At 45.2% G+C, this 16,748-nt stretch overlaps 1 protein-coding gene across 10 annotated transcripts in view; it reads left to right on the top strand.

The window, feature by feature from the left end:
- Positions 1 to 16,748, top strand: part of SLIT2 (slit guidance ligand 2) — a 715,126-nt gene that overhangs the window by 687,533 nt on the left and 10,845 nt on the right. The gene's annotated exons all lie outside the window — the stretch shown is intronic.

The raw sequence follows: 16,748 nt of genomic DNA, 5'->3' as shown, positions 1-16,748 counted from the left end.
AGCAGCAGTGGTTAAAGAAGGGTATATTTCAATTAGGATATAAAAACAAATGACCTTTTAACAAAGCAATGCTGTTAGACATGCAGACATTAAAGTACAAGAAACTGAGTCATAGATTCTGGCGCAAAGATATACCCAGTTGGAAAAACAACTGTTACTGTGGATAGTTGTTAAAGATAAATGTGCATAAAGACACATCCATTAAAGGGGGTGTGTCAGTCTCTCCTTTGTTTTTTTTTCTGATATCCTAAGTTTCTGAAAGGTGAACATTCCATATGCATGCCTTAATTGCAGTTCGCTGCCCCTGCTGGAAATGTTATTGAAATTCTATCTCATGGCTGAGGAATAGAGTTTGTTATGCTTTGATGTTTGTGTTTGAATGGGTGCCTGTTGAAGTACTTTAATGATTTTCAGTTTTAATGATATGACCTTTGTTTATGTTCTTTAGAAATGGCATGAAGTTTTTTTCAAAATTATTATTCAGTTGAATGTTACCTGATAGTGGTCTCCTGGTGCAATTCTGAATGTTAGGTGAGGTAGAATTTGCTAATGTTTTCGGTTAACCCAGCAAGAATTGTAATGCTTGTTAGAAGAAATGTATTAGTATGCCTTTTGACCAAATTGGTATTTAGAAAAAATGTAACCAATAAAAGCGTAATCATAATTTCTTTTTATTTTTTATTTGACATTAATGTTATATTGGCAGGATTTAAATGTGATGTTTTATTTGTGTGGCCCTACGGAAAAATGTTTCATTTCCAAGACATGTTTCTGATGATGATGAGAGAGCTTATTTATAAAGACCATTTTACACGTGCTGAATGCGCCATCTTTATGATGGCATTGGTATGTTAATTGTATTTCTATAGTGCTCAGGACACCTGCCAAACTAAGCTGTGCTTGCACTGTTGTGCTCCAGACTCCTAATTCCAACCTTAAAATGTTGGAAATAGAGCTCATCGGCAGCAGCCCTGCTCCCGATACTAAACTACTAGAATTCCAAGATGGCGGCTGGCCTTGATCAAGACCAATATGACGGAGGGGAAGGCAGTGAGTGTAGGGTGGATGTACAAGCATGTGGTGACTCATTGAGGAGGCAGCAGTCAGAGAAACATTAGAGGAGAGGACTTTTTGTGCAGAATGTTCCCCTTTGTCATGCTGCATTGCGACTCATCGAGGAAGTCAATGAGGATGGGTATTGATGATTAAAATCAGGACCTTAAAACAGGGAGGTCGAAAAGGCATGCTGAGCAAACCTATACAACCTCTTTGTGGAAGTGTCAGGAAATGACAACTTCACAGCTTGGTTTCAGGCATGAGTAGTGGCTAAAGCACTTACTGTTAGAACCCTAAGCAAGTGGTGGGCTGTTGAACTCTTAGTGAAGTAGCGAGTTCTTCCCACCAATGTAATTCTCAGGAGTACAAAAGGACTGAGAAATCTATTGGTTGAAAGATGATGTGGACATGCTGGAACCCTTAGACTGTAGGGGAAAATAAAATGGAGGTTAACACTCAATTTGGAACAGAGATACAATAACCGATAAGCAACAAGGATAATCAACCTGAGATAGTACAGTAGTCAATACCAGAAGGAACTGTGCCAGTAATACCAGCCAGTGAGGGTAATAGACTCTGTGGGGAATAAATGATGTCTGGTCTAGATAGGCTAGGACCCTGGTGTAAACAAATGCAATGAGAAACAGAAATATGTCTTACCAGGGTAACTGCTATCAAGTCTTACTAGATTTGTCCTTTCTGTATTCCAGAGGAGAGCAGCACAATGTTCTTCTTGATATGATCCAGGAGAATAAACAAAAACCCTATTCCCGCCGGCACGAGGACCCTCATTTGCTGAGGTAGTATCTAGTCCAGCATAAAGGTTCCTATTCCCGCTGGCACGAGGACGCCTATGGTGCTGAGGCAGTCTCTAGTCCAGCACAGGGAGTTCCTATTCCCGGCGGCACGAGGACGCCTGTGATTAGTTCCAAAGCACCAAGTAGTCTTAATCCAAATAGCAAGTGTGAGGCAATCCATGTCGGTTACTGGAGGGCAAGCAAAATATAAATTTGTGAGGCAAGGCACAGTCCTGGAGGAAGCCAAGGTAACTGAATTGCAAAATTCACAGAGGCAAGACTTCAATGCAAGCGCGGGTCGTAAGCCGGTCTGTGGTCAGTAGCCAGTAAATCAAGAGGTAGAAGGGGGCAAGAGAAAGAGAAATCCGTAGAGCAAGCAAAGGTCAATAAACAAAATCCAAACATGAAACGCTACTGTCAGTATCAAAATACAGGATCAGAAGCGCCGGATAGGGCTGTGGGAGGAGTTATGTAGCGGTGTTCCGGCAACACAGGGAGCACGTGATTGAGATCATAATGAGGCACGTGATAGAAGGCGTGTACGATGCCAGAGTTGCCATGGCAACACCCCGCGCCTGTAGTGTGGATACCAGCAGTAATATGAACTTAAAAAGGCCCTCTGATAAGTGCCGTTCTTTGGACGTAATGTATTCCCTAGAGGGACCCTACGAGCTGAGATGGAATGTCGTGAAGTGGCAGAGAAGGAGGACGGCAGAAATGCCTAACATCTCCGTCGCTGTTTCCTGACACTTACTCAGCCCCACACTACTAATAAACCAGCAGCGATCCTAATCATAACGGTGAAATAGGCTCTGCCCAATAGGTGAACAGCCTTGACCTCTTTTGCTAATGTGGGTCAAGGCTAGGCTATGCTATTCAAGAGGTTTGTGAGCTGGTACAGATACAGCACAAACAACAATAGCATGGTGGTACCAAATAAAAGAATGTTTGACCGAGGTTCTAAAACTAACAATGCACACAGTTTATTAAAACACCAAAGATCTACATCTGTAAAGGAAGCACAGAGAACGCAGACTTTGACAGTAATGGGGCACTTTGGGGGCAGACAGGGGTGCAGGCAATTGTTCTTAGGGGTAATGTCACAGAAGGTGTCTTGAAAAAGCAAAGAATGGGGTTCTTATAAGTTACTAGGACCCTTTAAGGTGGACCAGTTGTTGGGGTCTACTGCAAATACCTGTATCGCTTGTCTTGGAGGCTTCACTGCATTGCGCTGGGCTTCTTGATGCTTTTCTGCAGTTGGGCGGGTGCCAAGATGGTCAAGTCATGCTGTTCTAATGAGTCATTGTTGAGTGGCTTTAAAATGGGGCTTTGTGGATCGAGTCGGCATTCAAGATGGGTCAAGTCGATGGCTCACAACAGTTATAGATTTGGTAGTTGAGTCTGGTCAAAACAAATAACTGCTGAGTAAAGTCAGCAATCAGGATTGCTGAGTCGATGGCTTTCAGCGGGTTGAGTCATATGAGCTAACCAATGATCGGTTCGTGGCAGCATTGCCCTTCAATGGTCTTGAATTTCTTAGAGGGCCAGAAGCAGCACCACAGATCCTGTAGTGGCTCAAAGCAAGCTGAATGTTTTGGAGCAGGCTCAAAAGTGTCTTGAGATGTTAAACAGAGGTATAAGCCGCTTCCGGGTTGGTGGAAGGCTCAGTCCAGGGTCTCCAGGGACAAGGTGAGCACGTTGTTCTGTACATCTACTCCAGGAAGATTGTCTGGAACCTGCATGGGCCCTTCACATCTAATGAACTTCATCCACTTTACTGACAACCGAGGCTATGTTCCATAGTTATTTCACCCAAATCTACCACTGAGGTACTTAGAGAGAAAGCGTTCCTCCTCTTTGAAGCCTTCTTTTTTCACCTGTGGCAGAAGACTTTCGAATATACTGTATCCCCAACAGATGTCCAGGTGAATCCTTCTTGTCTTGAAGTCAGAAGATAAATGAACTGAAGATGCCCCCATCCCCCTTATAAATTCAAAATGCTACAGCGGATTGGTCAAAAGCAAACCTGTTGTCAGGGATCCAATCCAGGTGGTTTTAACAAGTGTCCTTTGCCATCTGATGTCTGATGTCATAACTAGAGTGCTTTGTCAGCAGGAAGTGGGGAGGGTAGTTAGGGTGGACTAATAGAATCCAAGTTAGAGAAACCCATCTGGGTGGTTACAGTCATTTAAGTTGATGTTCTTCCCTCTTGTATTTGGTAAGGTGGTTTCTGTCAAAGGAATGTAGTTCATTTCACTTATGGCTAGGCTATTTTGGTCCTTGTATCATTACAAGCCTTAGCTTGCATGGATTTATAGACAGAGCATTTCTGAGAGATTTTATCAATTCATATTTACAAATTATTAGAACACCATACCTGCAAACGGTTACTAAAGAACAGTACAGATTACAGACAATGCTTCCACTAGCCTTTTAGTAAAACAAAGTCCTAAACTTCAGAACCTAAACCTTTAGAAGTAATTCCATGTTTTTGGAAGTCAAAATACTTCCATGCTTAAAGATTTTGAGTAAACTACTTCCATGACATCACAAGCAAGACAGATTTAATTATCCTGCCTTCTGCTTTTCAAGTTTCTGAACAAAATGGAATACAAAGTTGCAAAGTAGCAATTGGATTTGTAAAAGTCTCATTCTGGCTCCAGGGAGTGGGGACACAAAAGGGGGGAGGAAGGTGTGTGACTTTAAGATATGTTCAAAGAAAATAACATGAAACTCCAAAACGGGAAGTAATATTTACAATACAGTGGGCCTCATTACGAGTTAGCCTGTCCGATTTAAGGGTGCAAGTAAAACCGTGCCAGCACCGTTTTCCGGACCGGCTAACTCTGAGTTGTGTGGCCGTGTGGTGTTACACCTGCCAGGTCTGAACTGACTGGCCTAACACCACGGCCGCACACGGACGTGGAAACACTGGCACCATTACCGCATGGTGCCAGTGTTTCCACTGCCCCCATTCCTGTGGAGTCCTTTTGGACTCCACGGGAATGGAGAGTAACGGAATTACCGGACCTCTGGGGCTGTAATGCCCCAGTGATTCTGGCAAGTCTGGAGCTGGTAAATCCCCACGAGTCTGGCAGCAGCCCGTCAGTTTTACCAGAATGGCTACCGCCGGGCTCGTAATGAGGCGCAATGTGTCTGATAACAGTTTTGGGGGTTGTGGTAAATGAACTGGTATTATTGAATACCAGATGTTTTACCACTCTGCCAAATACCAAGTTTCAGATGTAAAACTCTTCAAACCCACCTACTTTCCCTGGTGTCAATTAACTCCTCATGATGTTAATTACCACAAGCAGAAATGACTACATTGGATAATATGCAATTCCAATGTAGTCCTATGGAACTCAAAAATGGGCAATACCTAAAGGGTCTGCATGACTCTAAATCTTGTGGACCTTCATACAACTGAATGTTTTTATCGCATGTGGTAACATTAATTCGTGCAAGGTATTCCACCAAACTCTTAATCAGTCCCATGTACTCTCTGGAAGTCCTCGACTGTCTTGTTTTTTTTAGAGCTTTTTGGTTTTTCCTTGACTTAAACAATGTCTAAAAAGGGCTGAAATGTAGTATTCATTGTAATTGAAGCAATATACCAACAGTTGATGCATATCCACGTTCAGCTTCTAATAGGGTGTAGGCAAAACAGATATATTTAACTTTGGCCAGATACTTTTAGTTTGACCTATTTTACCTACACATTTAACAACCAAAACGGTAACTGTCCAATGCAGTTAAGATCTAAAACAAAATGTGAGAATAAAACATATAATTGAAGAGGGAATCATAAGGTGGAGAGGATACTGATCGAACTGAAAGAATATGTTTTTGGAGACAATGAGATGCCTCCATGCTGTCCCAAAATAGTACAAAGAGTAAGTGTCCACAAATGCGAATGAAAAAACAATGAATGTCCACTTTTCGATAGTATATTAGCTTAAGTGTATCTGGGTTTAATTGATTGTTTTAAATATAGAAATGTAGCTGGTGTAAATACACAAAAATTAGAGAACATGTGCCACAATTAAAATACAGATGAAAACCAATGATGAGAGGGTGTACATATGAGAGAACTTAAAGCACTGGATCAGAAGCATTTGGGTGATTCGTCTGAGGAAAAAAGAAAAAAATCTCAAAAGCCCGATTTTCTTTTTCTCTCCCCATTTGACTAGAGGAGGAGACAGAGCACACACACCCCACTTACCCCTCCACATTTTTTATTAACTTTACCCGCCTCCCACTTATATATATATGCAGCCAAATTGGGCGTCCCATATTCAGTCTTTTGGGATTCTGTCTTTTTGCCTTCGATCTTTTTGGGTAATACCGATCAGAACACACTAGAGAAAATACATTAATAAAGCATATAGTCCTGCCGAATTTTTACTGGAATGACTCCATCTCGTATTACTGGAATATTTTAAAGTGCATGATCAATCACAAATTTAAGGTAATGCAAACCATAAATAATTGCATTTTTCTGGAACAGAACAATTTATTTACCAGACATACATCTAGCCCCCAAAACAATCTCCTACCTCAACCATAAACTCTGCAAGAACCCTGATGACACCCCTCTTCTCCTGCCATACCTAATGCAGTCACGACCCTGCAGATGCACACAGACAATCCACCCTAACCGCAACAAAATCTGCAGCACATTCCAACTATTTAATGGATTGCCTTTCTCCCGCAGATTCCTCATCTGATAGATGTTCTCTCCAGCTTTGCTGCTTTGGAATTCTTTTGACAGGGGGCGTAGTGGACCTCGACCTGGCAGTCAACCATCAATCCATCTTGCTCGGGTGTCTGGTCGTTGGCTCCGGACGTGACGACAGGCGTCGTATAAATACTCCATCACTGCGCCCCAACCTCAGTTCCTTTTTTCCGTGCACTAACACACTGCTTGGGAACGCAGAGTCTTTGACTCACTCAATGTTTTTGTCAGAAAACTTGTACTTTGTTTTCAAGTCTTCGACGCGAGATGCCAGTCACTCGGGTATCAGGTTTCAAATGGTGTTCTGACCCACACAGTTGTTGCTCACGGGACTGATGGGTGTCCGTCGTGTGCCAAACTGCAACCCAAATCCCTATGAATCTCGCTCTGGGTCGACCGCCTTCAAAATCACTGGTGTGATCAACGGATCAGTCTTCGGAAGGCTGAAACTGAGGGGCACACGCCTGAGAAAGAACATAGGCGGAATAAGAAACGGTACCACTCGAGGAGCCATTCTGCCTCGTCCTCATACAGAAAGAAGAAGAGGTATCATCGCCACCGTCTGTAGGCCGAGTCATCAACCCATAAAGGTAAGCCGTCAACTGGGCCTACCACCCGCCAAGACTGGGAGGATTTCAAATCCTCGATGCTTGACATGTTCAAAAAGCATGTTGCAGTAGGCGCGGCTAACCCCCCACACAACAGGCTTCGGAGCAAAGACGGCACTCTGTATACCCGAGCCCTCGAGTGCCATGGTACCGACAATGTTGGTGTCATGAATCTTTGGACACCGAAAGAGATCCAATGGAGGCTGGCTCAACCCTGCACATCCAAGGATGTCGATGCTACGGTGTCTCAATCACGATCAACACCGGCATCCACCATATCAGCGCTGAGAGACATACCCTCGACGTCGACGGCTGTCGAGAAACATTTGCCCCACAACCCGGGCTGAATTTTTCAATACTATGGCAAGTATCTTTCGGCAGTAATGACACCGATGACCAGGGGGATGTCGACTGTGTTTATTTGGGTTCAGGAGGGGGCGATTATTTTAATGACCACAATCCGCTTTTACAACTGGCTGAGGGCCTCCAGGACTACAGTGGTCTGGTCACCTCCCCAGACCTCGAATTTTAGCAAGCCTAGCCCCATCTTCATAATATTTCTAAATTCAGGGCTTTAGTAGAAAGAGTTCTTGACACCCTGGATTCCATTCATGTGTGGCACCTGTACAGGGTAGTAATTATTATTATTATTAGTATTATTATTATTATTATTATTATAATTTTATATAGTGCTACGAACCCTCTGATCGCTGCTTATTTATTACCCACGGTGTGTGGTGCTCATGTATGACCTTACTGACATTTTATATGAAGGCCTCACCACGGAACGTAATATGCCCTTAAATCCGGCCATTGCAAATCTTTAAACAATTATGTGGCAAAACCCTTGTTCCATTCCTACCGTCAGCTCCACCATTTCCGAGAAATACAGGCCGGCTAGAGGAGAACCTTCATATCTCTCCTCTCACCCTGCTCCGACCCCCAAGAGGGGCTTGTTATGCAGGTGGCTACTGTCTCTTCTATACCTGTATCATCTATGTCTTCTCTGCCTTTCGACAGAGAAGCAAAAAATGTAGATGCCTTAGCAAAGAAAGCATTCACTTCAGGTAGCATGGCCCTAAAAGCTACACATGTGACAAGCAGTTTTATCAAGTTCTCCTTCGTCTATGGACAGCAGTTGAAAATGCTGCTCAATATGTCCCAGAAGGAGAAATGCACAAGGACTTCCTACAGCTAGTGGAGGATGGGAAAGAGGTGGCCAGACAGTTGCTGCGAACAAGCTTTGGCATCACCGACTGTGTGGATCGATCTATAATGATGATAATGATGTGTTATTTATATAGCACCTTAATCCAAAGCGCTTTACAGAGCACATATTTACATACAATATCACCCAAGCGAAATTGGTACTCATTTATCGACCTCGGAAGGATGAAAGGCTGAGTTGGCCTTGCCGGGATTCAAACCTGCGACCTGCAGATCAAGCGCAGATCGCAGCAGCGAGTGTTCATACCGCTGAGCTATCTTACCGGCATGTTATGGCATCAGTCATAACACTAAGCAGACAGGCATATTTAAAAACCTCTTGTTTTTTGCCAAATGTCCAAGTCAAGCTTCTAGAGATGCCCTTTAAGGGCAATCTCCTATTCTGCCAGAAAGCCAACGATTCCTTCAAAAAATTTAGGGAATCCAAAATCGCTGCTAAGTCCTTAGGCCTAGCTGCACAGCCGGACAAACCTGCATTTAGCTTCGCCTCTAGGGCACGGGGCTACAAAAGATATGCTCCTTATGCAGGAGAGTGCCGCTCCCACCGGCCAGGCAAGGTCAGAAGTGTTTCTCGTGCTCCGGAAGGGGCAGAGGGACTTCTAGAGTTCAACAGGCAGCGTCAGCTGTGGGGGTGACCCAGTCTCCTAAGCAGCTTTGATTTTGCCCTCTCACAGCAGAGCAGTTGGAGGATGATTGATGGAGCATTTGCTGCAGTGGCAGGGAATTACCTCTGATGCCTGGAATATTGAGCTCATTCAGTGGGGTTATTGTCTGCCATTTGTAAGAAAACCACTGGATAGACCACCCTCACCCCCAATCCAACCGGGACCGGAACTCCAGGAAGAACTGAGAGCCCTGTTGTTGAAGGGTGCTGTGGAAGAGGTACCTCCCGAGCAGAGAGGGTCGGGCTGGTATTCCCAGTATTTCCTGATACCCAAGTAGGGAGGAGGGCTCCGTCCCATTCTGGACCTCAGGGCCTTGAACAAGTTCTTGAGGAAAGACACATTCAGGATGGCGACGTTGAGAGAGATTCTCCATGCTGTTGAACTATAGGACTGGCGGCTGTTGATAGACCTACATGACGCTTATTTCCATGTACCGATCCACCGAAAGCAGAGGAAGTTCCTAAGGTTCATCATTGGAGATATGTTCAAGGTGCTTCCCTTTGGTTTGACCTCTGCCCCAAGGGTCTTCACTAAGCTCATGGCGGTAGTTGCAGCTCACCTCAGGAGATACGGTTCCACGTATTTCCATGTCTGGAGGACTGGCTGATCCGAGGGAAATTAGCAGTGCAGGTCTTGTCACATTTAGAGGACACCTGCTTGCTGCTGCACAAGCTGGAATTCTCCCTACATTTAATGAAGTCGCACATGACACCAGCCAGAGGCTCCAGTTCATCAGAGCAGTACTAGACACCTGAGTGTTGAAAGCCTTCTCTCCCAAGGAGAGAGTAGTCGCTTGACACAAATGGTATACTTGTTCTGGAACAATGCCACTCTGCCAGCAGCTTCCTTCCTCCGCCTCCTAGTCCTCATGGCCTCCTGCAATTTTCTAGTGCCAGAGGCCAGGTTGCACATGAGATCCCTACAATGGCTCCTGAGGGATCAGTGATCTTAGTACCTTGGCTCTCGGATCGCCTCGGTCTGTCCACATCAGTGGTCAAAGACCTGTCCTGGTGGGCAGACCACCACAGTCTCAGCGGGGGAACCCTTCTGGCCTCCTTGGCCTCATACCCGAGTGGTCACAGATGTGTCTCTGAAGGGTTGGGGTGCTCACTGTGAGGATTTGTAGGTGAGCAGACTCTAGTCAGTGACAGAAGCCAGGTGGCACATCAACAGGCTGGCGTTGCAAGCTATCAGGCTTGCTCTGAAAGCATTTGGCCCGTCTCTGCAGCGGGAAACATGTCCTCCTTCTGACGGACAATACAGTGGCAATGCAACAAGCAAAGTGGTGTGCACTCCTGCTCCCTCTGCATGGAGGCAATTATGCTTTGGTTCTGGTTGCTGGAGAACAGGATCTCAGTCTCGGCAGTTCATCTGGCGGGCACAGAGATCAACTTGGCGGATGCTCTGAGCAGGTAGAGCATGGTCTTGCATGAGTGGGAAGTGTGCGAGGAAGTCCTAGAGGTGGTCTTCGCTCTCAGGGGTACCCCAGCAGCGGATCTGTTCGCAATGGAGTCCAACAGGAAATGCAAACAGTGTTGCTCGAGGGAATTCCCAGTGAACAGTGCAATGGGGGTGTGTTTCTGGTGGATCTGACCTTCCCTCTCCTTTACGCTTTCTCTCTGATTCCCATCATTCCATGAGTTCTCCGGAGGTTAAAGAGGTTTCGAGTGATCATGATCTTGATCGCCCCGGACTGGGAGAGGGGAACGTGGTACTCCGACCTCTTGGATCTGTCTATCTGTCCACTTCATCTGCTGCCTCGGTGTCCGGAACTCCTAACCCAGTTGAAGGCCAGATACTCCATCCAACCCCGGAATCCCTCAACCTACATGCGTGGCTCTTGAGAGGATGAGATATGATGATTGGGACCTCTCTGAGGAAGTACTTGAGGTGTTGCTGGCTGCACACAGATCAACTGCAAGATCTTTGTATGCGTGCAGGTGAAGATGATTTGAGGCATGGTGCAGGGAACGCGAGATTGACCCCCTCTCTTGCCCAAACACTACAGTGATGGAGTTCCTTCTGTCACTGGCCTCAGCACGCCTTCAGATCACCACAGTCTGCAAATCAAGGCTTACCTTTCACAATCCCGGTAATAGCACAATTCCTGAAAGGCCTTGTAAATAATTTTCCACCAACTCCCTTTGTCGTCCTGGATTGCAATCTTAATCTGGTTCTGACATTGCTGATGGCGGCTCCCTTTGAGCCTATGCACGATTGTCCTTACAGATTCTCTCTTTGAAAACCACATCTTGGTGGCTATTACATCTGCTAGGCGGATGAGTGAACAGTCGGCCTTATGCTGTAAGCCACCTATCCTGCGTTTTTTACGGGAGAAAGTAAGGCCTGGCTTCCTCCCCAAGGTTGTCTCAGAATTTCACCTGTCGCAATCCATTGACCTTCCGGTCTTCTACCCTCCTATGCACCCTTCTAAGCAGGAGGAACAGAGAGGGTCCTAAGAATGCCCCTCCTCACCCCCAGGTTCATGATGAAACGAAGAGCCAGAAACACTCGCAGCCACCCATCTTATTTCAAATGTATCCCGAGTACAACAATGATTGACGAGTACACCAAAAGGTATCCTCTCAGCCAGCCATACAGACCGAATCCAATACACGTCTTCACAGGTATAGGAGAACAAACAGAGCTTGTGGATGGAAACACCTATATGGACAGTCTCGACTAAGCACCAAGAAGCCACGATGCTGATGTCATTAGTGATACCACGACGTAGCGACCGTAGACATGAAGCGTATTCGCAGACCTGCACTGCATTATGCAGACACGCACCTCGCATACACAAAGAACATTCTTAGACATTTCTATAGCTAGAGGACAGAAACATATACATACTGTCAAAGCTATTACTATTTTCTCATTAGCCAAATGCAGTAACGCAGGCCCGCAGGGCACAAGAGATCCTGAGCAAGCTTGCAGATAATTAACGCGAACAACCCTATGGGACTACAGGGATGTATATGGAACCTGAAGTGTGACTAACGTATAGAGTACTTTGAATAACATGAACATGTAGAATTTATATTATATGTCTAAGAAAAATTACAGAAGGCCTACACCCACGGAGCCTGAGACGAGGAGAGCTGACTCATGTCGCACAGAGCTCGAAGCAGACTCACAACCAAGGTCAGAGATACACAGACACATCTTCAGATGACAAGGGGACCAGCTGCAGAAATAAACTGAATAAATCCTCATAAATATAAGCTGAAGAGCTTGATTTCTGTGGTCTCTAAGCACGTGGTACGGCCAGATGAGACAATGGACATTCACATGTGGTGGGAAAGTTGAGCCGATCCCAGCAAGTCAGATGCAGACAGCAACAAGTATTGCAACGTAAGGAGTGCATTCTCATAGGCAAAGGTGGTACACACAAGTTACAATGCAGACACATAATCGTTCACATGATCTTGAGGAGGTGCACAGAGGGCTGAGAACTGAATCGAGTACCATGCCTGGGGAGATCAGCCATAACCAATTACAGCTTAGAAACTCAGGGGTGGATGGAAAAGGGTATGAACCAATGGTAAACCCATTACTCTGCATCAATGTAATAGATTGTTTTTGGGGATGGTACAGGCCGGCCATCTGACATGCAAGGACCAATAGAATAACCTCTATAGGTAATAAATAGAACACTTGATACCCAGTCCCCAGTGATGATAGGTTTTTTGGGGAAGTGCCCAGGCGATGACACCTCACACGTTTGAAACTGGCCAGCACACCCTGGAGACCTGAGAAGTACTGGAACATTTGAATTGTCTTGTATGATCCCTGTTGATTTATTTTATTTGCAATAAACCACAGTTCTAACTTTCCCATGGCTGAGTTATCTGTTTATTCTAAGGAGGGTGTTGGGCCCTCGAAGTCAGGTGAACCCCCAGCCATCCTCTGGTACACCATCGCCTTAACCCAAAGAGGTAAGTGAGTTATTATGTTGCAAGGACAGCTGATTTCAGGAGAGCTGACCAGCTCATCAGGGCCTTTTCCTTAGCCCGTAAGGGCCTGCTTCTAACCAAGCAGACTTTATCCCAATGGATAATGTTCTGCATAGATAAATGCTAACAGTTCGGTGGGAAGGAATTACCAGCAGGCATCAGGGCCCATTTGACAAGGGGATGCTCAGCATCAACTGCATTGCAAAGGGGAGTACCTGTCCAGGAGATTTGTCATGGTGTGACATGGTCAACCCTTCATACCTTTGCTAGGCACTATAGCCTGGATGTGGTTCGTACAGCTGATATGCGTTTTGGCAGGGCAGTGCTGAAAAATGTCTTGGTATGACTTTCTGCCCGCTTCCTTCATTTACTGCTTTGGGAGTCTATTAGATGAGGAATCTGCGGGAGTAAGGCAATCCATTGAAGGAGAAATTACTTACTGTAATGTTCTTTCTATGGATTCTTCTCCCGCAGATTCCTCATCTCCTCTCCCATCCATCCCTGCTTAGAAAGTCGGTGGTTAGCGCACATCTTCTCTTTCATGTTGACTTGGTGATGGTCCTCTGTGTCCGTTGTCTGTCTTCCTGCCACAGATTTTATTTTTTGGAGGGAAAAATGGGTTTTCTAACCCTACTACTTGTGTTTGTTCAATTGTTCCTCCTTTAGAGGTCTATAGTTATTTCCTTTCTAAGGGCTCATTAACCAATTTGTTCTCTCTGTTTTCTTATGCAGTGTTTGGTGCTTGGGGAAAGAGGGGTAACTGAGGTTGGGGCTTAGTACTGTGGTATTTATACGACGCCTGACATCACGTCCGGGGTCGATGACCAGACGCCGAGCAAGACAGATCGATGGTTGACGGTGGGGTCGAGGTCCACTACACCCCCTGTCAAAAAAAATTCAAAGCAGGGAAGCTGGAGGGAATATCTATCAGATGAGGAATCTGCAGGAGAAGAATCCATTGCAAGAACATTACGGTATGTAATTGCTCCTTCTCTCCACTCTAACATGGGCAAAGCCCTCAGCCCAAAAACCCTTACACAGAAAACCTAATCTTAACACCCGATACACACTGTTGGCTGATTGGCAGAGCCAGTGGGAGTACAAAGTGCAGCTGCTCACACAGAAAGAACTCTGGGGGCTGCTCCCTGAGAGCTAAAGGGGGGGTTGTGGGGTGGAGGAGGATCTGCCAGTCAATGGTGTACTTGTTCCCTTGCCAGTGTCCATCAATCCACAACTCATCTTCTATGTGGCCTCATACTTCTACTCTGTTGGGAAGGCACTGAAATGACTGGCTTACCAGAGCTGCACAAGGCTCTTGGTCTGACTCCTATCCTTTCCCTGCATCTTGGTGTTGGCTGTTGACACCTCACACATTGCTGCAAACATTTCCTGAAAGTCCACCACCTGCTGCCTTGATAGAGCATACTGGAAACTCTGACATGTCCCTATCACTTGCAGCTAGTGCACAATGCCCTGGTAAGCCCCTACTGAGGTGTAGCCTGGGTTTGTAAGAAGGATAACCTATACATCTCCTCTTTTTTCACCTGTATCAAGAAGGGTGTTCTGCATGGTTGGTGTTCATCACTTTGTTACAATCTAACTCTGTTTACAAGCAGTTAGCTGTCTTTATATTTGTGTGTGAGTTAGCTGTCTTTGGATTTGTGTGTATATGACAGGTGCTGCTGGGGAAGTGGCTGTGTTGGCAGTAGAATTTGTGGTGGGATACACCGAGGTGGAAGGAGCATTGGTAGTGATAGTGGCCATAGTTGTGACACTGGTGGAGAACCTTCCTGTGTGTCCTTGCGCTATGCCTGCTACTCCACCATACTGCCCTCATCAGATTTCATTGCAGCTGTACTGGATGGAGTGAGCATTAGGCCAGTTGTTTTCTTTTTCTTTTGTCATTGAGATCTCTTGCTGAGTCCAGCTCATTTTACCCCATATTTCTTCATTGTAATGCTAAAGTGGGCAGCCAATATAGCATGTGAATATATGGCACACCAAATGTGACAGGGGTTATGTTCATTGGAGTCTCCAGTGGTTTAAAGTCCACTAAATGTCATGGTTTCAAGCTTAGCAATATTTGTCTTGATCAATTATGTGATGTATAGGGTGGTCAAAAAGTCCTGTAATGCCAAAGTGTAGTGTAAGAGGGTAATTAAACGGGCACTTGTATCTACAACAGTACACCCTAGGTAGCTGTGGACTCACTGGCTGTGTCACTATGTGTGATGAAATATTGAGATGATATTCCCCGAGGTAGTGGGCCAACCCTGTAGGTAACGGATCACCGCCCAAGTTAAGGACCAGAGCGCAGCAAGGGTCCCTTAACAAGGGTGACGTTGCAATTACCGAAAGGCCAACACGCCACTGAAGGGAATATCGCCATCAGCACCTGTGTCGTTTGATATACGGGTGCTAATGGTGTCTTTTTTATTTTTTATTTGAAAAAAAGGAAACTTATCTTTACAGCAGGGCCCGGCGCTGTGCAGTGCTGGTATGCTGGAAATCAGTTTTCAAAGTTGATGATGGTGATATCATCAACACTGAAAAAGGACTTCGAGGATCCAGCATTGTGTGGTGCTGAGCTGGGCCGGAAAGATAATGGCCCTCATTCCAAGGTTGGTGGTAGTCATGGCGCTATTTGTGCCATGACTACCACCATAACGGGTCCAGCACCGGTATAGTTCAATGGGGACTTACCGGTGTAGTCCGACCTTTGCGGGACCGTTAAATCCCCATTGAAAATGCCATTCTCCATTCCCATTTGAGCCCTTATGGGGCTCAAATGGAATGGGGAGGGCGCTAATAACGGGCTTGCGACTTGCACCATGCACCCTGCCTTTAAACTCTCTATTACCTTTCCCCTTATTTGTCATTTCTGTCCTAACTCTGCTTCTCTTATACTCTCGTTTATTTATCCTTTTCGCCTTAACCCACAGACCACACTCAGCTTGTACCATAAGACCACTGCAGTTGGGATGTCATCAGTATACAAGCGTATTAACATAATGTGCCATGCAGTAATTCCAGGAATGTATCTCAAAATAAGACATCCACTGAGTGTGTGGTAATTGATGCAGATTTACATAAAAACCACTCAGTATTTCTTTAAATCCCTATGCTTTTTTTTTCTTCAAATTTGTTTAAAATTCATTTCCCCTGTCAGGTTGGAAATTGACGATCTACAGTAGCAGGTTATCCTGCTACTGTACATTTAAAAAAGAAAACACACACAAAAAGGTCCGTTGTAAACCTTTGGTGCAATATATTGTAAAGATGGTGATACGGTGGCCAGCAGAAGTGCACACTTTTTCATTCCTATGAGGAAGCACTTCCATTCACCACCGGATAATGCTGTAAGAAAACCCCGACGTTTTTTAAATGTTTTCGTACTCTTGGGTGGAGGCGAACATTGGAGGAAAAACATAAGTTAGTTGACCTAATAATCTGGCAGCATCATTGGGTTATATTGCCAGGTGCTAGATCAGTTGTCGGTAAAAAGCAGGCAGTACTACCCTTTTATTGTTACTGCCAAACCCATAACGGAGACCTAAAAAACTGAATCTGAGCAACAGGCCAGGAACTAGAAACATGGGACACAGACCTTTAAGGCGATACGAATATGGCATGGAACTGACTCTATATTATTATTCTATTTTAGGACTTGAGAAAGCTATATTAGAATTATATAGAATGCA

Source organism: Ambystoma mexicanum, chromosome 6q (assembly GCF_040938575.1).
Source record: "Ambystoma mexicanum isolate Mex_15411 chromosome 6q, UKY_AmexF1_1, whole genome shotgun sequence".
NCBI lineage: Eukaryota > Metazoa > Chordata > Amphibia > Caudata > Ambystomatidae > Ambystoma > Ambystoma mexicanum.
This window is presented reverse-complemented; position numbering and strand designations above follow the sequence as displayed.